The sequence below is a fragment of the Hesperophylax consimilis genome, chromosome 22 (assembly GCF_061612785.1).
Source record: "Hesperophylax consimilis isolate HC1 chromosome 22, BYU_Hcon_1.0, whole genome shotgun sequence".
Lineage (NCBI taxonomy): Eukaryota > Metazoa > Arthropoda > Insecta > Trichoptera > Limnephilidae > Hesperophylax > Hesperophylax consimilis.
The window spans coordinates 9,768,584-9,793,899 of record NC_142857.1 but is presented as its reverse complement, the minus strand read 5'-3'; positions in this window follow the sequence as shown (position 1 = coordinate 9,793,899).

The following is a 25,316-nucleotide window of genomic DNA, read 5'->3' as shown; positions in this document are numbered from 1 at the left end:
ACCAAAATAAGATCGATCATTTATGTATGATCGATCGATCAATCGATTCCATAGCTGAAAAAAATGGACACCGCTGCTTTATCGTAATGACCTAAAAGTGAAAATTTTTGCAGTAGTATTTAATCAGTTGAATCGGTTTAAAACAGCTCGGGTGACATCCTATAGAACAAGACAACTTACATAAACTTCTCCCAACCTCTTGTGCGAATGTGTCTAATATACATATTACACTGTAGTGTCAAGTTCCCGGACGTATTTAGCCAGAGAACTTTATCAAAATTCTCGAATCTTTTGATGTATTGCTTCTTGTTTTTGTCGTTGTTTTTGATGATCTTGTTGCTGTTGCTGTTGTTGTTGTTATAATTGTTGTTGTTGTTAATGATGATGATGTTGCTGTTGTTGTTGATGTTGTTGCTGTCACTGTTGTTATTGATGATGTTGTTGATGTTTTTGCTGTCACTGTTTTTGTTTTGTTTTGTTGTTGTTTTTGTTGTTATATATACTTATTAACATATTTATTCTTACACACTATTGCGTTATTGGATGGTTTGTATTTATTATTTGTATTATTTTTTATTAACCTTCTGTCTGTTGTGTACATTATGAATAACACAAAATAAAAAGTCTGAACAAACAGCGAAACTAAGCCATTAATATATGTTTCATAAATCCTTCTTCAAAACTTCAAAAAGAAAAAAAATGCACCACTATCAATGTCCAATCATAAAAACTTCACACAAAAAGACAAGATATTTTCATCCAAACACAAAAAGACGAATTCGTGAGATTTCACGTTATTTTTTCTAGCTTTTGCTACAATAGATCGACGGCCAATTCGTTACAATTACACGGTCTAATGGAGGAGATGGCAACAAAGGCTAGGTTCGAAACCCGGGGGTGTTTTTCGGCTGTCGGGGTAACAAGATGACAACCGAATATGAGAGAAAAAATCCATCCGCGCTCCATCTTGTCTGAGATCTAGCAAGCGTGAAATTTACAGTGATCTGGGACTGAAAAATGGTAAGATTTTTTTTATAATACAAATGTAGGAACAATATTTTTGGGCATTATTACGGTATAGTTTGCACTAACTTTGGATGTTATTCCTTTTAACTTTGGTATGATATATTTTGATTTAAATTTGCTAATAATAAAACTTTGACTATTATTATTGAGTTTTTAGCACACGTGGAATTTAAATAAATTAAAAGAGGTCCAGTAGATACACAACTATATATTTATACCTTATCCTCGATTTAGTCCAGTCAAGTTAAACATGAAAAGGGGGTTGTGCTTGCAAAAGGTCCAGTCATTCTGAATTTTTTATATGTTGTTAGGACCTAAACCAGTATTAATAAAAAGCCAGGTTTTGAAGTTTTCCGGTAATTGTTTGGTTTCGGTTTCCTCCTTATTGTACTTTTATGTTTAATGTCCACCTATTATATAATATTTTAATGTTTTCCTGTTTTATATAATATTTTAATTTTAAAGTTCTTATTTTTCGTGCACTGTCACTGTCTTTTATTGTTATCCTCTACTAAAATAGCACTGTTATTGTTAAATTTTATTCTCTGATTTTGTGTAAACCGTTTATTCTTTATTTCATATTATGTAATTAATTTTTTTTTAAAAGGAACACAATAGGAAATTTTATTTTAAGTTTATTATAGTTAAGCGCACTTGTAGTGAAACAACACAAAACTGCGCTATATAAATGTTATGTTATTATTATTATATTATTAAAAAAAAAAATTTGCAACTTCGAAAGTGCTGTGCGAGCGGCGGTGGACCTAAAAAACCAGGAAATTTTCGGATTTTTTTCAGTTTTTGCTCAATATCTCAGTAAAGGAAGGGTCTAACCGGTGTAGTCTGTATGCATACTTTTAAAGTAGACTAAATTTGCTATAATTTGAGACTAAAGCAAGCTATATAAAGCCATTGGTTTTCAAGATACAGTTCTTCGAAAATAGGCAATTTTTTCCAAAAAGTGAAATTTTTTCGAAATGGATACTTACTTTGTAAAATAATTTCTAAAATACGCATCCCACGTCAAATATTGTGTGCAATAAAGTTGTATTAAATTTAATAAGCTTTCATTTGAGACTACATTGATAGCTGTAGACTAAACAATTCTCTCAAAAATGGCAGAAAACCAAAAACAGTCATAAGTGGATTTTGGGTGAAATGCAAATAAACTGTTCTCACGTCTTTTTTGTTGTTTGTTTTTGGGGTGTTATGCCGTGTTGCGCTAACTCCTTCTTTAGCCGACGTTTCGGACAGCGTTGCAGTGTCCATCATCAGGGCAGATCCGGTAGATCCGAAGATGTGTAGCGCAACACGGCATAACACCCCAAATACAAACAACAAAAATGCTTTTGGCCGTGAAAATCTAAAAACTTACCTGTTCTCACGTCTTTTTATGGTTTTATTTATCAAACAGTTAACACATTTTTGATGAAAAAAAGAAAAGATATTACATCTATCGGGAATTACGTCATCTTCAAACATTGTTTTATATACCTACATACTAAAATGCTTGTACAAACATCATGGTACCTACTATAAGGACAAATTACATGTACACAAAAAATAAAACTAATATAAATCATGTAGGTATTGTGTCTTGGTTGCCAAATCATGTCTTTCTTTTTATCTTAGCTGGGAGAGGCGCCCAGTCTGTAGTCGGGTCATCTTCATCGTCCGAGCATTTCAGCTCCACATCCGGGACGTTGATGCAAAATTTGCCACCGCATGACTGACAGAGGACTGAGCAGTGGAGCCCAGCCTTTCTATACGAGCAGCTCCCAGAGTATCCTTTCATGCATTTACATGAAATTTGAGGATGGGGATGAGTCCTTGAGAAGACAGCTTCCACCCCCATTCAGTGGGATTCAAGTTGACTCCCCGCCATTTCTGCACTTGGAGGTAGCACCTTGCTGCATGGTGGCCTGCAGCATCTTCCGTCGGTGGCAAACGGGCGAGGTTTATGTTTGTTGAAGTGACAAACGTCTTATACATCAGGAAATCCAAAGTATCCCTCGCGATGTTACCCCCATATAGAACCACGAAGCACTTGATGCCTGCTTCACTCACGGCTTGTGGGGTAGAGTCTGGCCGAAGGAAGACCTCCACTTGCTCAGAAAATGGTTCACTCTTGCTCAGAAGTGTGCTGATTTTGGTCTTTCCTTGGCCAAACGGTGCTGAGGTGGTATCGCACCCGGCCAAGGCGTCTCTTATTGTTTTCATTGCCCAATACATGCTCTTGAGCAATTTGAATTACTGTGGATTCATCTAACGTCAATTCGTAGCTGGAATGAGCTGCGTAGCGCCGGAGTCGTTCCGCTGTTTTGGTGTTTTTTTTGGTAGCATCTTCGGGGTAGCCGTCAAAAACGATGGAGACGTTCTTCCCAAAGTGGTTTCGGACGTAGGTGGTATAACGCGCCAAAAGTGCTCGAACCGTGCTCTTCCGCTGCCACACGACCTTGTGCAAGAGGTAGCCACCATCCAAAATGACGTGAGTGCTGGCATCTATCGGCGTGTGGCTGGAAAGAGGAGTGAAGGCAGAGTACAGAGTAGATTTTGTGCCCTTGCGCATCCCTTGTTCATTGAACAGAGACATCGGGAACGGGGCCAACTCATACTTGAAGTCACCCTGTAAATCCTGTTCAGATTTCTTTGCAATACACACTCGCTGAAAAATTGTGAGCGGATCCACAGCTACTCTTCTGTTTTTGTCCGGCAGTTTAACGGTTGAGGTGATCGATGCCAGCGTGGTAACTTTATTTTTCCGTTTTATTACTACCTTGTCGTACATTTTCCCCACAATTTTCATCACTCCTTCCGTTCCAACTCTCTGGGCTGTGTGGCAATTAATTTCAGGACCTGCCAGTAAACCACTACTGATAGAAATTAAACTGTCAGTTTTGGGAAATGGAGGGTGGAGAGCAAATCAGTTTTTTAGTTTTTCCACATCCCTATTATCTCGGATGATTCGAGAAGGTCTCATGTCTACATGCTGCTCTCCAGTAGGACATGATAAGCTGCAAAAACTTTTCAGTTCTTCACAAATGTTTAACATAAACACCATTCCTGTTGTCCACCTTGCCAGAACACTTTCGGAGATTCCTCTTCCTTGGGTCAACCCATTGTAGTATTTCATGGATCGCATCAGCTTCTGCTCAATATTTAGGTCTGACCACAACCCAGACCAAAACTTGACAGACCGGCGAATGGTGAAGGATCCTTTTGTGAACATGTCGTATTCACTTTTATTCATCCGATCTTGTAGAGCCATCATATCCTGAAGGTAGAGGTGCGCGCTCTTAGCATACAAAAAATGTCCAGCTGCGTGGAAAAAAGGGAGCATCTTGTGGACAGTGTACAAATGAAGGTTCCAATCACCAGCACGCTCTGCCTGGATGAATAGTTTTATCAAAGTGGTTATACGAAAGTTGGACCATTCGCTTCAATTTTCTCCAAGGCACTTTTAAATTTTGCCTTTAGTATTTGGTAGGTATCAATTTCTTCTGCTGATATAGTGAGAGACCTTTCAGTGTCTCGCAACAATTTTTCATAACCCTAGGATAAACCCACGATGATTAATGGATTTACTTCACAGCACAATAAAACCATAAAAAGACGCGAGAACAGTTTATTTGCATTTCACCCAAAATCCACTTATGACTGTTTTTGGTTATCAGCCATTATTGAGAGAATTGTTTAGTCTACAGCTATCAATGTAGTCTCAAATGAAAGCTTATTAAATTTAAAACAACTTTATTGCACATAATATTTGACGTGGGATGCGTAGTTTAGAAATTATTTTACAAAATAAGTGACCATTTCGAAAAAATTTCACTTTTTGGAAAAAATTGCCTATTTTCGAAGAACTGTATCTTGAAAACCAATGGCTTTATATAGCTTGCTTTGGTCTCAAATTATAGCAAATTTAGTTTACTTTAAAAGTATACATACCGACTACACCGGTCAGACCCTTGCTTTACTAAGATATTGAGCAAAAACTGAAAAAATCCGAAAATTTCATGGTTTTTTAGGTCCACCGCCGCTCGCACAGCACTTTCGAAGTTGCAAAATTTTTTTTTTAATACTGGTTTAGGTCCTAACAACATATAAAAAATTCAGAATGACTGGACCTTTTGCAAGCACGGATGTACATCTTGACTGGACTAATTGGTCGAAATTGACATTCAGATTTGAAACTTATGAAACGCAAAGCGGATATCAGGTAAGTATAAATTATTATTATGCACGGAGAAATTTCTTAAAAATCTGGTCAAATATACTTTTCCTGTTAAAAACGGGACTGCAGGCCTTCAACGAAAGAATTGACAGAGTTCCTAAAAAAGTATCAGTCAAAAGGAATACGTGTTCATACAAATATTGATATCAACAAACTAATATTGTCGCATTCCGTCATGACATTTATTAGAAAAATAACACGTGTTCTCGATACGTTTTGAATTACTAATGTTTTATCAGGAAATTGGAATGCTATCATTAAGATCATTTTTCTCCGTGTATAATTTATATGGTCTATTCCAATCTTTTACACATCTTATATTAAGAACATAATAATTAATATATACGGGTAGGTACTTATTATGATTGGTTTCATTAAAGGCTTCCGCATAACTCTCGTACGGAACTTGATAAACCGGATGTAAGGGCGTGTTTTACGGGCGTCCCGCCTGTAGAGATTTTGAAATGAACATAGTGAATAATAATTTGTACTGTACTAGATAATATACGATACATGATTCGATGCATGGGAAAAACATCACAAAATCATTAACTCAATTTAATTTGAGCAGCTTTCCGTCTTACTTATTAAATTCTTCCGCACCTGTTCAGCGTTGGTACAGTTAAGTCGTCAAAAGTCCACTATTCTAACATTTGTATTTATATAGCTCCCTTTAAAACCATCACGTCGGACGTAAGGGCACAATAATTGGTTCTAGCTAAAAAGGCATCCTTTTTAGAAATTTATGAATAAGGAATTCCAGTGAAAAATATTACGGCTTAATATTCATAGATATCAAAATACGCTGATTTTGAATATATAAGTTGTATTGTCCACTATAAGTAGGATTTATAAATCTTAATGCTGATTCTAACACGTTCAGACATCACTACCAGTCTACGTGATGTATATATATGGTCTACAGTCCACATCTGAACCGATGAAAAATTTGTTTTTAAACACCGGTAAAATGTTTATCAGGTGCAGTCATCGATGTATTTTTGCACTTTGGTTCAATATGTCTAATAACACTAATGACGAGATGCTAATATTTTACCTAGTTTTATTCAATGTTAAAAGCGGGTAATCTGAATAATAAAAAACGAGACTCCCATACAATATACAGCAGTTTAAGTGGGATTGGAAACTGGTGACGTCACTGGTCACTTCCATAGATTTGATGTGATTTAGGGAGAATTATAAAAATTTAAGCTTCGAACATTATTTTAACTCTTATAACTTACTATAACAATAAAAATAATGGTATTTAAGTCAGAAGGTCATTATTGATCAAAGAAAAGGACTGGAGTTACTTATGATAAGTAAGTTTTCTTATAAATAAAGAATCTGTGCCATTTTCACGTGCCTGAACGTTTAGTATTTTCATTGTTACATTCAATCTATCCTACTTACAATTTTAGTTCATCGTTGGTATATTAATTATCATTATATGTACAAATTAATGAATAAATATTTAGTATTGATTTTCGTGAAGAACTTATCAAAAATTATAAGGTGCTACATTTATCATAGAAGACCACCGCGATAGATAAAAAATATGATTTAGTATTAAATGATCACTTCAACAATAATATATTTATATTCGGTAAAGTTCCAAGGAAATAATGCCAATCAATCTAAGTTCTCAGATTCGTAATCCAATCATTACACGGCACACATACTCTAAAACGAAGAGCTACGTTTTCATGGAATTCTCTAGTATTGAATGCTGTGTACAGAAAATCAAATAATTAAAAAAAAAAATCTGCATGAAACTGACAGAAGAAGGATAAAAGTAGACTGAATGTTGTATAAATGAGATCCCTGAGACATATGTGTGGTAAAACCATGTTTGATCGTGTGAGAGATGTTTAGATCCGCAAAGAACGCAAGACTCGTGTAAGCGTAATTAGTAAGATTTAAAAATGGATGCTTAGATGGTTTGGGCATGTAGAGCGAATGAGCTAAGAAAGGAGTGTAAGGAGAATATATGATGCAAATGTGAGGAGAAGTCGGGGACGCCCAAGGAAGACATGGCATGATCAAGTGAATCAGATACTTGAATCGGGCCATGTCAGAATAATATATAATAATTTGTAGTTAACAATAATATTCAATGCCCAGAGTTGCTAAACAAGATTCCATTCGATGTACATGCGCGTTCAACACGCTCTTGTGTCCTGTTCAGGGTGGATCAAAGCAAAACGAACTCTATGCAACTATGCAATAATTACAATAGCATATTATCTAAGTTTGATATTTTCAGTTGCGAACTTACCAAATACAAGAGGTCCATAAAAGAATATTTCTCTGATGGTTTGTGAATAATGTTTATGTCTCTATTGTTTATATCTCTATTATGATTTGATTTATATCTACAACCTCTCTCCAAGGGTATAAATGTATTTTTTTGTAAATTTTTCGTTTTGTATAAATTTTTTAATTCATATTCCTTTCTCACAAATTTAAATAACTTATTCCATATAATGCTGTTTCAGTTAAAGTCACAAGGAGGAAATCCATAATTGGTTTTATTTTACTATAAATACCTACTTATGTACAAACTGATTAAATGTAAACTGTCGATTTCTCAAAAACGAATAAATAAATAAATAAAAATAAATAAATAGAAGTGTATGTGACCTAGTTGTTTGGCAGTCCGTCCTCTTTGCCTACCGTTGCAGGAAACGGCGTGATGGTTAGTTAGTTAGCATGTGCTAGACGGAGAAAAGTAAGTATTGCTTTGATTTATTAAGATTCTATTCAAACTATTGGTAATCCGGTTGAAAATGGAATTGCTAGCGGTTTCCTGATAAACTTTTAGTACTTCCCTAGTTTATCGGAGTACGTTTTTATGCACCTGCATTTGCCTTGATAATAAATGACGAAATAAGAAAATATTATGATTTTTATGAACACGTGTGCCGACATTGCGATAATACATTCGTATTTTACTAAGTTTATCAGGAAACCAATCAATCATTTGTAAGCGGATTACGAATAATTTGATGATATTTTCAATAATTTAGCAATACTCATATTTTTCTGTGTAATATGAAATTAAGTGCGATAGTTTTTAAACATGGCAGATGTGTTCCTTCAAGCAATTTGAACATGAAAACGAAAGATAAGTTGAGGACCCTGAAGAAAAAGTATTTTGGAAAATGTGATTGCTGGAATGACTTTGCCATCAGTACCAGAGAGTAACACATCCTATCCAGTCCACAAGAATAATCCCTCGGAACACCCGAGTCCGTCGCGCCGGCTCATTAATTAGGCTGCCCGGAGAAGGCGGCATGCGGCAGCCAGCGACGGGACAGCGCGGCTCTCTAGTCACTAGTCACCCCGACCTCAAATAACTCCGGAGATGGCGAGCGCCGGCGCCATGCGCTGCCCGCTTTGCTGGCCCGCTCACCAGTGGAGCTGCTTGTCGGAAACGGGTTGGCCTATTGGATTCTGTTCGATGTTGGTGATGAAATTTGACTGACGAATGACGATTTTTTTTTTTGTGATTTTAGAGCTTATATCTGATGGAAGTCAATTATGGCAGCCTTATTTGACGGCTGTAAAGCGTCGTGGGGAAAAGCTCTCAGCTAGCAAGTCGAAGGTCACGGGTTTAAATCTTAATTAATGAAATCTTTAAATTTTATTTGATTATTTGTGTTATTTTAAAATTCATTAATTTAAAAAATAATATGTAGTATAATTTCGGCACGTTCCAGCGCGGAAGATAGGTACTCTCAGTTTCGCTCTTGTGAAAGACTGCCATTCAGAATTAAAACGTTGCTTGAAATGGCTTTAGCCGTGTTTGGTGACCAGATCTGAATAGCCAGGTATTCCTCCACCTTCCTCATCTCATCTCCTTCCTCTCCCCACAACCTTCAGCATCACAACATTCCTCAATTGGGGATGTCATAGCATCACTGGTTTCATACCTTTAGGAGTAGTTGGGACTTTTGTGTGGTATTCATATAAAAAAAAACTATTCAGATATGATCACTAATGAGCATTTTACATTATACCTACTTTTTCGTACACGTACCATACAAGTCGTCTTTCCATGTATATTCAGCATGGAAAATAAGATTAGTTCTATTTTTGATACCGATTGTTGTCCAGTTTAGCGCGTACTATTTGACAGCTGTCATTGTTTTGCGTACTTATTCTTTTATTTCGGAATATATTAAAAATATATTTTTAAAGATTATATGTAGACTAAAGCATAGTAATTATACATATTAATTGTGATTGTTTGGTATTCTAAATTTCACGTATATTTTCTTACGTTTTTTTTTTTACATTTTGTTATAGATGGATACTTCCACATTACGATCTGATGTTATGATTTTTTTTAAAATTAACACCACACAGGAGGCCCTGATGGAAATAATTTCCTTAAGGGCCCCTGTCATTTTTATGAATGTTGTGTGGAGTTTCTTTTTAAGAAAAGGAAGGAAGTTCTAGAAAATAACAGAGATATTAGGGGTGGTTATGAATCTAGGGATCAGTGCTTCCAGGAGTGGCGGGCGAATGAATCTATCCCTTCCGCTGCGGTGGAAGGCGATGGGTCGAGAAACTAGTTAGAGAGGTTAAATGGTTTCTCCAAACCAGCCTCTCTACGCAGCTGGTGGGCACGCAGATCCTGAACACTCCTCACCCAATGAACCCAGTCACCCCTGCTGAATACTTTGACCTATGGCAGAGATGTTAGTTATCTAATAAATGGTTCTAATACGATTTTAGTGATATATTTTGTTTTGCGAGCAATTTTGCTACCCTTACACAAACATATTTTTTATTTTATCTACCTTTTTCTATATTTGAACATTAATTTCTTTTTCTACAAATTACTGTCGGGTGAGAGGTTCATTGTTGGATATTAAGGCGATGCCCATACGTAGTAATGCAAAATCATGTGTTTTTGGTTTGAAAATTTGGTCGCCTAGAAATGTTTCAGATGCTTTAATTAAATACTGCGAGTAGAATACATCCTGACCTCTGAAATAATCGAGTATTTTCTAGATAAGTCTTTTTATAAGACCAGAAAAAATAATGTATGGGCCTTTGAAAACTGCTTTAAAGATCAAAATCTCCTACTTACGAACTCATTTCCGGTTATGATTTAATTGTATAATGTGGCAAATAAAATTATTTTTAAAATGATCGAAAAAAATAAATATTTATGCCTGAACATCCACAAAATAAAATAAAAGGCACTTTTTGGCCATGTTTTTTTCTTGCATAAATCAAAACAGTCGGATTGTGTTGAGCGGGAATTTAAACCTTATCGCCATCTACGTAAGGGTTGTTATTGATAGCGGCTCAATTTAAAATATTACACGACGTAGCGCATAACACAAATCATAAAATTCGACAGCGCGATATCGACATGATAGTGTGATAATTGTTGTAACATAATATTAGCCGTAAGATATATAATGATTGCACACTTAAAGAAATTATGCCTTTACGTGTACGTTTGGTTCTACCTACCATATTAAAAAAACAATAAATAGTTGCATAATATTTAATTAATTACCCATCTAATCGATTATAATACAATAGAACTAAATAACATATTTTAAAAACAAAAAAAATATTACTAAAGTTATAGTGATTGTAGACTTATTTATAGTGATTCCCACATTTATGATATTTTTCCCCAAAACTTTTGTCATTCGATCAAAATCGTTAATAAAACAATCCGAAGGTGTTGCACACTTATTTATTTAATTTTATCATCAACAAGCTAACGTGTTCACTGCGTTTATCAAGGTTTGGTTTGGGGTAAAGTTTTGAGGTTACGAATTCTAGTGTAGTTGACTACTGGGTGTATTTTAAGGTGAAAATAATATTATTGTATTATTATTTTTTTTAATGATAAACTAATGTTTATAAGACAAGGTTTTATGTATGGCATAAATTACTGCTTATTATATTTTTTTCAACTTTAAACAACCAACTTTATTTTTGTAAGAAAGGCTTTGTTAGTGCTGAATTTCCCACTAGATGGCGTCGAGATATATTATTATCTACATTTGTTGTTGAAATATTTTGACTTGCAAATATACAGATATTTTTAGAGAAGTCGTCTGTTAAAAATTCGGTAAAATATTGATATTAGTTAGTGAGAAAATGACAATCAAAGTGAGAGTGGTTATTTAATAGTTACGGGCAATCATAGTCTAGTTTACCCTACCTACTTTAATTTTATTTTCTCATATCAAATCAAATCTAATTATCGTATAAATCAGTTGATCTCACAAAATTTAACCTTGCGTCTATTGCTTGTTCTCCTCGCCGGGGTTCGAGCCAGCCTGCTTGGCCTGCCGCCCGGTGACTTCCATCCCGCCACTCTCGCATGAAAGGTATGCACCCCACTGTCCCGCCTGATGCATAGGACAGGAGATCGTGGCCCGTGTCAAGACGGTGGGGTGACCACGCGGTTACAAAATCTTATTAGAAGACCTTTTTAATGATAATTATCTTTAGTTTTGATAAAATTAGTAGGCGGGTGGGTACCTAGCAAAGATATTTGAAGAACGAGATGTGCTATGAGCAGTTAATACTGTGTGGAATTGTTTTGCCCAGTGTCGCCGGTTTTGTTCACCAATACTACTGCACACCTTCGCTTACGCTAAGGTATCCGCACTAATACATAGAACAGATTTCTGTGCGTACACGTCCCGATAGTATTCAAAGTACCCAAATTAGTTAGTACTCCGCCTACGGTCCGGAGGCCAACATAGCATATCTCGTTCTTCTAATATCTTTGGTACCTAGGTACCTACATAGACGACCTAAGGGCAAGAAGGTTACGAAAAAACTGAAATAAAAAATCTCGAAACTTTCATTATTACTTGTATAGCTCTACGTTATGGTCTCCCTTTTTAATATTCATTCAAACAACCTTTAAAAGATTCAACACAAGTTCCTAAGGTATATAAACTATAAATTGTATATTCCTGTATAAAATATTGATTACCCTGGTGAAAGTCTATAGATATATCTATAAAATGAATGATTCTTTGTTTTTCCCGTACGCCACAAACTGATTTGGCTGAAAATTTAAAAGATTGTTCTTATTAGTGGCAGGAGTGTTTAGAAAGTGGTTTGAATGGTAGAAGTCGGGGACGCTCGAGAAATACATCAATCAAATAATTATTTGTGGTAAAATGAGACGTGATGGTAGAGGGGCAAGGAGAATGTATGACCTGGAAGGGAATGGTTGAAGAGGTCGAGGACAGAGGAATACATGGCATGATCAAGTAAAACAAATACTTTTTCAAATAAAATAACAATATTTCCATCAGAAAAATACACCCAGTTGTCAGATAATCTAGAATTTACAACCTCAACACTATACCCCATACCATTTTTGAGTACTTGGGGAACGCCGGGAACACGTCAAATAGTGTATTATAATTTGAAGAGCATTTGATTGAAAACAGTTAATTCGTCGTGAAATTCGATTTGATCGAACCGGTTTCACCTTACAAGACCAGTTAAACACAAATATAAAAATAAAAAATGTAAAAATAAAAAAAATTAAAGAAGATGTCTGTTGCAAGGTGAAACCGGTTTAGTAAAAAACAAACAAATGGAAAACTAGCTATAAAGGTTTAAGGAGCTTTGTTAGAATCGCTTCAGAAACTTAATTCAACGGTAGGAATTAACATCTATGTTACGCAAAATGCTTGTACCTAACAACCTATGCACTAATAACAAATAACAAACGTTTCAATTATAACAACATATATTCCTAGATTCAAATAATTCCGCCCATATCATCCGTGCAATTCAATGCAATTGAATTCGCTAAGCGCGTCTAAATCCGCGTAACAAGCGCCGATAATCCATCTAAACCGGGTAATAACCGTTATCTGGTCACCCCATGGCGTCGGCTTATCCTTTGTGAATGCGGCGGGCGGCGGATCAAAGACATGTTTCAGACAACATATTATGTACATGGGATTCATGGCTCGTTTCCTCGACCGTCCGAGTCTCTTCTTCAGATCTGAGAATACAGTTAGTTACTTCTGTAGCATATTATGATAATTGCTGAAAAAAAACCAAACAATGTGCGGAATGTAGGCGCCATGCGCTAAGGTCTGTGGGACTCGGATGTTAAACTGAAGGAAGTTTAATTAAATTCATATTTTAATAAATGCCACTTTGTCGTATTAATTTATGGTTAGGTTAGATGAGACTTTAGACATCATTAAACCAGTTGTCGAATGTATTTTTTGGTATTATTTTTTTCCCCTAGCATTTTGAAAACAACAGAAGATATTTCTTCAGATATAGTCTCATACTACCACCACAATATGCGGAAAATGTTGCTTGTGTTGTGATGGAGGACTTAGCCAGCAGAGGAATCGAGCACACTACGCCTGGGTGGGACCCAAACGCGATGTCAACTCAGCCACCTCTCGACCCATCGCCTTGCATCGCAGTGGAAGCAATGTCTCTCCTGGATACACTGTCACAGAGTCTTACCAACCCTTCATACATTTTTCCTTCTCAGGATTTAATATCCTTCATGTCCTTAAAAATACACTCCACATAGCATTCAAAAAATGTTAATCTAAAAAAATGTCTAACAACTAAATAAGTATTCCAGAATCACAGTTCGTTCTTGATTTATCTAAAAAATATACAGCCATTAATTTTTACAATTGAACCCCCTTAATAATAAACCTATTTTATATTTTACGCAACTGATAAACAATCAACCAATGGTGTTTATCGATTGTATCAAACTTTAATTACCTTTGTTAGTAAGGTCTTAAGTATTCCCCAATCAGAGCATTCGAATGAATGCTTCATTACAATGAATTCGACATTACACCAAAAACATTGAACTAGCTAACTAACTAACTAACCATCACACCGTTTCCCCGCAAGCAACATACCCATACCCACTCTTCTATTATTCTGAATCTTGCTTTTCAAAAAATCGTTTTGAAAAAGTGGCTTAACGTTGTATTTTATAAGTCTTACGAAACGAAAGCCTTAAATGATGTCCCGTTGAAGCAAAAAAATTGTAGGCGCGACTTGCCGTAATTATTTTCATTTCAATTCGGTCCGGGTTGAGATATTGTTCAACAAAACGTCCAAATAAATCTGTTACACCAAAACAAAGATGACCTTTAGCTAAGACATTTTCATAACTGCCAGTTTTCAACGTACCGTTATTTCAATCTGTCAATTTTCTTTGGAACATTATTTAAAAACGGTCACTTATTGCTTAGCGTCGTTGGTGGCAACGTCAAATGGTTGTATATATAAGTTCACCAACGTCAACGTTTATCATTAAGTAATTTAATTGGAATGTTGGAATCCTGATAAATGGATGAAATTGGAGTGTCATTAGCAAAACATTTTTAATTGATTGTGTAATTTATGCATTGTTTAAACAAAATAACATGATTTAATTGACTGAAAATTATATAAAATAGTGTGTTGTTTCATTTTTAGCTACCACATACACAGATTGTAAATCTTAACAAGGATGATACGGAAATGTATCTACTATTTTCATAACCTAAAAATCCCTGTACGGAGAGCAATTGGAGAATAATTTGAAGCCGCGGGGTGAGAGGGGAGATGTATGAAAAATACCAAAATCTAATTATAACTGCATTAACCACATAACAACATACAAATTAAATTATAATAGTAATACTTAATAAAACTAAGATCTATACGTCAACTCAATTTAAAAATTTATGCTAACGCATTTCTTGTACAAATAGAATAAAAAAACACTCTTACAACCACAGACATAGGAATTAATAGACGAGAAGATAATGGCGAGGGGTAAAATCAAATGTTGAAGAACGAAGGGAGTAAGGCTGACTGTGATTCGTCAATAAATCAATCTGACAGTAAATAGGCATCTCGCATTATAATATCACCATTTACTTCTTAAAAGTAAAACCTGCTTTTGAATGAATAGACATTTTTACATGGGACCGCAAATTACTCGCCACGTTATGAACAAATTTGCGAAGTCCAAATTCGGCAAAAATATTCGGTTATATTTTCAGAGTCGAATATTTCGTTTAAGTATTTAGTTAAGACACTTTTATAAATGTTCATAATTTACTTCCCAGCAACCAACCAGCTTTGTGTTTCGCGTCCAGACGTTTCTCGATGTGATAGTATATGTTTCTAAAACTGATCTATATTATACGATGTGAATATGCTTAAAATAAAGTAAAATAATGCTTATATATGGAATGTAATACGACAATTGGGTTTATTCTCTTTTTCACATCTATTTTTACAAGTTTTCATAGTACAAGTCAACATTTTGCCGTGTTATTTCGTAAAATGAACCGATGATGCCTCGACCATAGTTCGCACAAGAATGATGACGTCACGTTTTCAAATTTCACTTGAGGCCATACGCGAGCACAGCCGGCTCCAATGGAACCGGTATGGGGAGTGGGGATAATACGCTTTTAATCACTTAGGGCAGGTCTACTAATATTCATATGTCTATGCTTACAACACAATACACCACCAGAAATATAACCAAACGACACTAGAATATACCTAAACCTCATTCAACATCAGCCCAAAGACAATTAACCTACCTATCTCCCAAAACCTTCAACCTTCTCCCTGATATTCTAGAAAAATAAACTCCACTAAATACTTTCAAAACACAAATAACTCTATGGATCCTAACATCGGCAATACATTTCAATTACAACACCCATATATTCTACACTTTACCCCCTAATCTCCCTCCACACATCTCTCACATTCCTCAATTGACTTAATTCATATAAAAAATAGCACTTGTCAATGTTTAATTAATTATTTATCACATAAAATATTAACTGAATCGGAATTGTATAATTCACTAACTATTATGAATATTATTAAATTCTTCCATCTGTAAACTTCACCCGCCATAACACAGGGGCATTCCTAGCATTATTACTCTAAGTTCCTAGCATGGCGGTTGAAATAACATTCAAAATGTATCATCCAATGTAAATTTTCTTTGAAATAAAATAAATCAATAAATAATAGTTCTTTTTTATTACCTTGTTTACTTGTTCTTTTATAATTTATTCTTTATAATTAACTTAACTTTATATTTAACCTTACACTTTACACCGTAAATTGTACTTTATACTTTACACTTAACTTTATATTTAACCTTTACTCCTTATACTATATATTACATTTTAAGCTTTTTGCTGTATACTTTATATCTTGTTCTTTTTAACTCTATGTTTTATATTTATGTTAATGGTACATGTTGTGCCGTTCGTATTTAAATAAATAAACAAATAAATTATGCGCCACTTTGAATACAAATCATTTCAAAAGTTTGTCATACAAGATGGCTGCCAGGCAATTTCCCCTCACCCTACATTTGGCTTCAATGCCATTCATACAAAATCGCACTAATGTGCTGTCCGGGGCTTTTTAGGTACATAACTATTTCACATTTAATTATAACGAAATGAAATGACTCCGGGCAGTTGGAATTCTAGTGAGGTATTCACATTAATGCATATGGTATATGTACAATATTAGCTGATTTTTGAAAACATAAAAAACTCACAACTTTATCAATATTTTTAAAAAGTTTTAAAATTTTCCAAAAAGGTAAAGTCATTTGATAACCGACAAACCCAATAGAAGACACGAGCCAATTTTTTATTCTCAAAAATGTTATGAAACCATTTATTATCATGTCACGGCGTAAAAGTCGACCATTCTGCCTCCTCGGGGCTGAAAGGGAGCCAATGAACATTAATCATAAGGTCTCGGACCCACAACCGAGGCAAATATAATTTTGTTGCAGACTCGAGACCGTATCATTGCAATTTGCAGGGTTTTCACCGATACTCACGTGTGGCAGCGATTCTCAATTATTGAAATCGGTCATTTTAATGTTTTACGATTATCTACCATTTGAGCTGTTTAGTGTAACAAAATCTGAATCCACAATTCAATCGTAATTGACTTAGGCACATACGTATTCATAAACAGTTTTTCTTTAACTAACGAAGAAAACATACGGATATACAATATTATATTAATTCCGGTGAAGAACGGGACTACAGGCCTTTAACAAATTAATTAACAGGTTTCCTAAAAAATCGGTAAAACACGAACGTTTATGGCGATGTCGGAACAATTGTTCATAAAATTTGTAATTTTATCGCATTTTGTCACTGTGTCAGGACTAATGCAGGTGCTTGAACGCGTGTTCTGATTTATTATGAATACACTTAGGAAATGGTATGCTATCCCGTTTTCAACAGTATTTTAATAAATCAACAATACTCATTTTCCTCCGTGTATAAACGCTACAATGCTACAAATATCCAACCCGGTACTAAAATTCATAATTATTTTACAGTTTTCACACCGTCAAGTTTGTGTTTGCATGTTTTTTTTGTGTCATTGATATTGGAAAACCAGCCTACGGACAATTGGGCTGTTGTTGCTCGCCAGTATGAATTTCGTCAATTTACTCTAAAATAAAAAGCGTTTCCTACTTTTTTATTTTATTTAAGTATAGATTTTTTCAAGCATCTTTAGAAATTATGCTCAGTTATAACATTATCACTCAGCACTGTTAGTATTTTAATTATAACATTAGCACTTAGCACTGTTACTATTTCAGTTATAACATTAGCACTTAGCACTGTTACTATTTCAATTATAACATTAACACTTAGCGCTATTACTATTTCTATTATAACATTAACACTTAGCGCTGTTACTATTTTAACTGTAACTTTCGAAGCATAAATAAATCACTATTCGAAATTTTTCCAATTAGGATTTTGTTGCACTAAGGACGGGTTGTTTCGGAGAATTTGAACAATTCATCAAATTTCAACGTTCATTTTCGTGTTCTGTGAAAGTCCTATTCAAGTTCTGTTTTTATATCATTATAAGCTAGTTGCTTGAAAGAACTGAAATAAAAACAGAACTTGAAAAATCTTTCACAGAATTGTTCAAATTCTCCGAAACAACCCGTCCTAAATGGTTCACTTTATGTTGAGTAATACTTATAAAACTATGATTGTATCGTTCCTGTCTACCTAAAAAATTGCCATAAATTTTAATGCCAATTCTTTCGCTTGTTAAAATTATTCAATTACCTATTCTTAACCCATAGTTAAATGTTGTTCGAACTAAAAATACCAGGAAAGGAAAAATAAAATCTACATCTGAGAAATAAAAAGCTTCAAGACGTACTTTTACATTCGTTGAATCGAATTTAACATATTATCATTTGTCTCACTGTTTGAGAGCGTGTGGAAAAGCATATTATAATTTAAAAGGAGGTGTGTCGACGATTTGGCAGAGTAAACAAACTTAAATTGAAACGTCATTATGACACAGGATTGTTGGTAGCTTAAGAAATTTAAAAAAAAGATAGAACCTTTTTACACAAAGGAGTGATGAAAGAAGGCTATTTATCTTTATAAATCTTGTTGATTTGTGCAATTTTTAACGCCAATTTGAAATTCAAAAAATTTAAAAAATATATTTTTGCAACCTGCCTTGATCAATGCAGGTATTTATTTGAGTGATGCTTTGAGCAAGAAAATGTATACCTTTGATGATTTTGAAAAATATGAATAAACGTAGGTACTAGGTAAAACTAAAGTATAACTGAAGTAAACTGAAGTATAACTGAAGTGTAACTGAAGTTTAACTGAAATGTAACTGAAGTGTAACTGAAGTGTAACTGAAGTGTAACTGAAGTGTAACTGAAGTGTAACTGAAGTGTAACTGAAGTGTAACTGAAGTGTAACTGAAGTGCAACTGAAGAGTAACCGAAGTGTAACCGAAGTATAACCGAAGTGTAACCGAAGTGTAACCGAAGTATAACCGAAGTGTAACCGAGGTGTAACTGAATTATAACTGAAGTGTAACTGAAGTATAACTGAAGTATAACTGAAGTATAAATTAAGTATACATAATTTAATTTTGTAGTATATACTAAATCACACTCTAATTCAAAATAGCAATAATATTTTAACATTTAAATATAAAATATAAAACTAGATACAAAACATAGGAAGATCAGAAATAGATTATATACTGACACCAAATACATACTGAAACCAAAACCACTCAACTGAACAAAAAACGCCTTGTAATAAATTTATAATTAATTCAAAATAGCAATAATATTTTAATATTTAAATATAAAATAAAAAGCTAGATACAAAACATAGGAAGATCAGAAATAGATTATATATTATACTGACACCAAATACATACTGAAACCAAAACCACTCAACTGAACAAAAAACGCCTTGTAATAAATTTATAATTATTTCAGAAAAAAAACATAAAATATATTTATAATTAATTCATATTATCCATACTACTAAATTTTAATCAAATGTAAACGAAATCCTCAGCATGGGAGATCACACCGAGGATAGCATTGTGTCTATTTATTACAACAACAAAAAACACTTATAATAATTATTATTATTACATTCTGTTCTTTAAATCCATTTAAAAGCCAGGCTGGGCATAAAACCAAATAAAATAAAACTTAATTCAACTTTAGTTGCTGTTAGAATTTATTTTTGTGAAAATAAATTCATCGCCCAAATCCTGAAAGCCCATCAGAAATATCCTTGTTTTTCCTAGGTTAGATATAAATAGTGCTTGGGCTTTTTAATTAATTGTAGGATTTATTATTTATAAAATTTAATAAAAAACTTAATTTTATTTTCTACCTATAATAAGATGTATTTTTTTCCTCTACATATCCTATGTGATATTGTCTTCGTAGGACAAAATGGATTTCACACGTAAAAAAACATAAACTTGACTTGGTAGATGTAAATTTTTTCCAAACATGAAATTAAATTTTTTTAAAGTTGTTTTAAAGGCCGTAAAACGTTAACATTTTGTTCAAGTTACTAGTTAAAGGGAAATCGTTTTCATATTAACATTTTTTCTGCATATTTCGACTATTAAATAGTTTTGGTACGTTTTTTGCTGTTGTTGTAAATAAAGTTTTTTTGACTTTACCTAGAATTACTTTTTTTTTTGTGGATAATGTAGTTTGACTTTAAGCCCTCGAATTATTCTCTTACTTTTTCATAAAATACTATACGTATTTCTTTCTAATAATGGTTGTTTGATTTGTTTCGAAAACCCTACGATTGGGACTATTATACAGTCAGGACAACGACCATTTTCACTTTTGTTTTTCTTTGGCCCAAATAATATTGTTTTACGTTTTTTTCATTCATAACTGTCATATGTATACATGTACCATTTGATTTTATTAATACCATTCCTCAAAATATTAATATTGAAACATATAAAACTGCTTACTGTGGTTTAAAGCCATTGAATCCAACTAGATTTGACAAATTTGACACATTATGGCAAGCTTTCGCTCTCAATGTTTTGCAAACTTGGCATAGTATGCCTAAAATCACTCGAGTGGATAAAAAGCGATGATTCGACTGCAAATTAGTCTATACTGGAGCCCAAAATAACACGTCAATTAAAAGGAATGATTCAGCTTTTCAAAAAAAAAAAAAATTATTACGCTGTAGATATTTCTTTGTAGCTAATTTACTTGAGTCTACTCCTTTATCGAATATTGGGCAAGTTTCAAGTGAGCTATTAGCGAAAGCTAGAAACAGTGCCTCACTCGTTTTAACACAATCAGAATACATCTTTTTAAAAACTGAACAATTCATCACAGAAAACAAACGGGTTAAGGCGATGTCATACGTAGTAATGCCAAATCAAGTGTTTTTGGTTTGAAAATTTGGTCGCCTAGAAATGTTTCAGATGCTTTAATTAAATACTGCGAGTAGAATACATCTTGGCCTTTGAAATAATCGAGTATTTTTTAGATAAGTCTTTTTATAAGACCAGAAAAAATAATGTATGGGCCTATGAAAACTGTTTTAAAGTTAAAAATCTCATACTTACGAACCCATTTTCGGTAATGATTTAATTGTATAATGTGGCAAATTAAGTTATTTATAAAATGATCGAAAAAAAATTAAATATTTATGCCTGAACATCCACAAAATAAAATAAAAGGCACTTTTTCTAAAAGTCTTTTTATAAGCCCAGAAAAAAATTATGTATAAGGCCTATGAAAACTGCTTTAAAGTTCAAAATCTCCTACTTACGAACCCATTTTCGGTTATGATTTTATTGTATATTGTGGCAAAATAAGTTATTTATAAAATGATCGAAAAAAAAAAAATATTTATGCCTGAAATAAAAGGCACTTTTTGACCATGTTTTTTTCATGCATAAATCAAAACAGGCGGATGGTGTTAAACGGGAATTTAAACCTTATCGCCATCTACGTAGGGGTTGTTATTGATAGCGGCTCAATTTAAAATATTACACGACGTAGTGCATCGCCTTAAATTAGGAATTGCACTGTATTATATTAAAATAAATTAAAGACATGGAGAAAGATTGCAAAAATCACATCGTCTATCACCGCTGTTGGTGTTTTGTTGTGACCCGCCCGAGTCGACGAGTTAAAAGAACATGTCATTTAATTTACTTCACATAAAAATTCCTTTCTCTCCTATTCCAAACATTTGACATCATACCTCCTATTTCTTTTACCAGCTATTCGCCCATGCCTGTCCTAAAAACTCAATGAGATCATAAATAAATCGGCGTATCCTTTTGACATAATTATGTCGGCTGTTGTTTAGGTTTGGAGTAGAATATGTAAATTCAGGATCCGTAGCATAATGTTTAATATCTCGACTAACGTAGGCATGTCTGTAGTCTGTAGTCTTTAGTCTTTCTCTTTAGGTACCACGGGTTCCTATTGTAATACATTTAGCAGTTCGAAAGGTTCGTTCAGAAAGACAATGGGCCGTCTCACGTTAATTTATCAAGGCGGGACTGGGTGGTTTTATATCAACACAATGCTTGACCATCATCATAAACATTATACAAGACGCAGGGGCGGGCTTGAAGGAAAATTCCACAGGGTTATATCAGTAGATGCTGCGATGGAAATAGCTGATTGTATCTCCCATTCTCACAACTTTACATGATGCTGTAATCATCAAAACGTTTCTACGTTTGAGTGTCGGAACAGAATTCATCCCACTTGAGCAAACTGTGACTTTTCAGGTTAGTGAGTTTTAAAGATTATACATTTGTTGACGGCCTCTTGACTAGCAATCCGGAGGTTGCGGGTTCAAATACCGGAATGCGTAAGTAATTTTGTTTGATTGATTTTACTTTTTATTAATTAAAAATTATATAAAGTATATTTGTGGAATGTTCCAGAGTGGAAGATACTCTCAGTATCGCCTTGATGTAAGAACCTCGTGAAGAAGTTGAAACGTTGCTTGAGATGGCTTTAACCGTGTTTGGTAACCATTTTTGAATAGTCAGGTACTTCCCCACCAACATCCTGCCCATCTCGTTTCCCTCCCCACTATTTTCGGCGTCACAATTTACCCCAATCGGCGATGCCATAGTCTCACTGGCTCCAGATGGTTGTGAGTCTTGTGCGGTACACACATAACAAATGTGATGCCCGATGGTGAACTTTAAAGATTATTTAATACTTGTTTCTTCGAAAACACCACTTTTCAGAATAGGAGTGAAACTTATAAGTTGGTGGGTAATATTATCTCCTACCTGGTCCTTTATAACATGATGATTATCATAAAGATATATACTAGTAGTTAGGAGTGACCTTTAAAGATTGTTAAATATATTTTCCTTCAAAAACTGCACTTTTTCATGTAGCAGTTAATTTCATATTCTGTATCTGCCACTTCATAAAGTGGACTAAACAGTCACAGAGTGAATTATAGGGCATAGGCTTATGTGTGGTAAAACCATTAAGATAAACACGATCACGTGTGAGAAATGTGATGGTGATGTAATCGTAATGAGTAAGATTAAGAAAGGGACGCTTAGATGGACATGTAGAGCAAATGAACGAAGAATTGGGTGTAAGAAGAATATATGACGGAAATGTGAATGGTAGAAGTAGTCGGAGACGCCCGAGGAAGACATGGCACGATTAAGTGAATCAAATACTTGGGCCAGAGTAATTGAAGAATATGCATGAAACGAGGTCTGAATATGAATGAGGTAAGGAGTGTGTGCCAAGACCGAGTTGTTTGATGGTCCGTCCTCGCTGCCTATCCTTGTAGAGAAACGGCATGATGGTTAGTTAGTAATTTCGTTTGTTTAGTGAAAATAAAGTAATTTTAATACAATAAATGCCTATGTATTCCATCACAAACTGAACTTTTAAATTTAGAGGTGAATTATAAAGGTTAGTTGATAGTCGATCCTTTGATATCTACACTTTTCAGATAAGGAGTGAATTTAAAAATTTATTCAATACACACTTGAAAACTTTAATTTTAGAGTTACTTTAATATTCAATTCTTCACACACTTAACTTAACGCACGCACGGAAAAAATTACTGTTGCTAATTTACTAAGAATCTCTTCAAATTATTGGTAATTTTGGTCAAAAAAGGTATTACAGGCCGTACGAATGAATTAAAAGGTTTCCTGATAAACTTTTAGTTCATTACGAATATTTTTAAACTGTATATTATGGGCTTGTTCAATCAATGCCTTCATATAATGTTGTATGTTGGGGTTCTTGTCACAAGATTACCCTAGAGCCTTTGAGTGTTACACAAAAATGAATTTTCATAAAAATGTATAAGAAAAGTATTTTGTGTTCGTTACAGTTATTATATAGTGAAAGTAATATTATGTCAGCAAGGAAAGTTCTACATAATACATACTATCTGTAAATTTTTCAACAACATTGATACTGCCAAAAGATTACAACAAGAGCGCAACACTAGAATGGGTTCTTCTTTAATGTATCAGCCGGTGAATACCAGAACATCCTTTGGACAAAAGAGTTTTCTGATAAAGCTCCGTTGCTTTATGATATGCTTAGTGAAAATATTTAAAAAAAAGCTGTAGATTCGTTAAATCTATTGAAAAAAAATGGTCAAAAATTCCTTACTAGCTGAGAGTGGTGATTTTTCATTACCCATACCGTGGTTTTTGTCATAAATCAGCGTAGAAACCCCATATTCAATATAATTCATCTATGTGTGTATTATGTACGTTCCTTATTTGATAAAATATAATTGGAACATTGCTCATCTCGACACAAGAATTCCATAGTGAGATGAGCGGCAAGAGGATTCTATTGTAATGTACCATTTTATGAATGAATAAATAAATAATCATGATATCGGAACACGTTTTCATGATAATCGAAATATTTTTGCATTCCGTCTTGATATATTCAGTCATTTTACTCCGTGTACCTTATATTGTTATGCATAGTTATTTTGTGTTAGTATTTAGAATAGAAAATTTTTAAATTTTCTTGGATCTTTCACCTCAATTTTGTACCTTGATCTTTTCAAAATAATAATAATAATGTAAATGAGTGTTTTTTTTTTAGACACATTTTTTTAAACCCGATCCATTCCTGTGGCAAAGCAGAGTCTAAGAATCCCAGAAACAATTTGACCGTGTGGCCCAAATCGGCCGGCGCTCCGCGGACACGGCCGTCTGCATAATTGCCTCCAGATATTCGGGGGGGCAAAAAAAATAATACACCCGACAAGAAAACAAATAAAGCGAGCTAGGGGCACCCCCCGCCGACATGTGTCTGCGCTGCGTGGACCGGCGGTAGACATCTACATAGCGGTGGGTAGGCTGCCCCTACCCGTTGCCAAGATGTGTATTTACAAAGCCTATGACGTTGTGGCCACTGATATAGATTAGGTTTCGTTGTGGAAAATATTGATTTCTATAATTTTTTTTAAAACAGTTTTAATATTTTATCACGTTTAGTTGAATATATATAATAATTAAACCAATAAAAGGTTTTGGCTGATGTATCATAATTTAGTGAATTTAAAAGAGAAAATAGTTACACTAGCCTACGAGGATGCACTGAGAAAAATAAATATTTAACAATGTGTTAAGAATCTTTTCAATTATTTGATATTGCAGGCCTAATAGGTTAATGCAT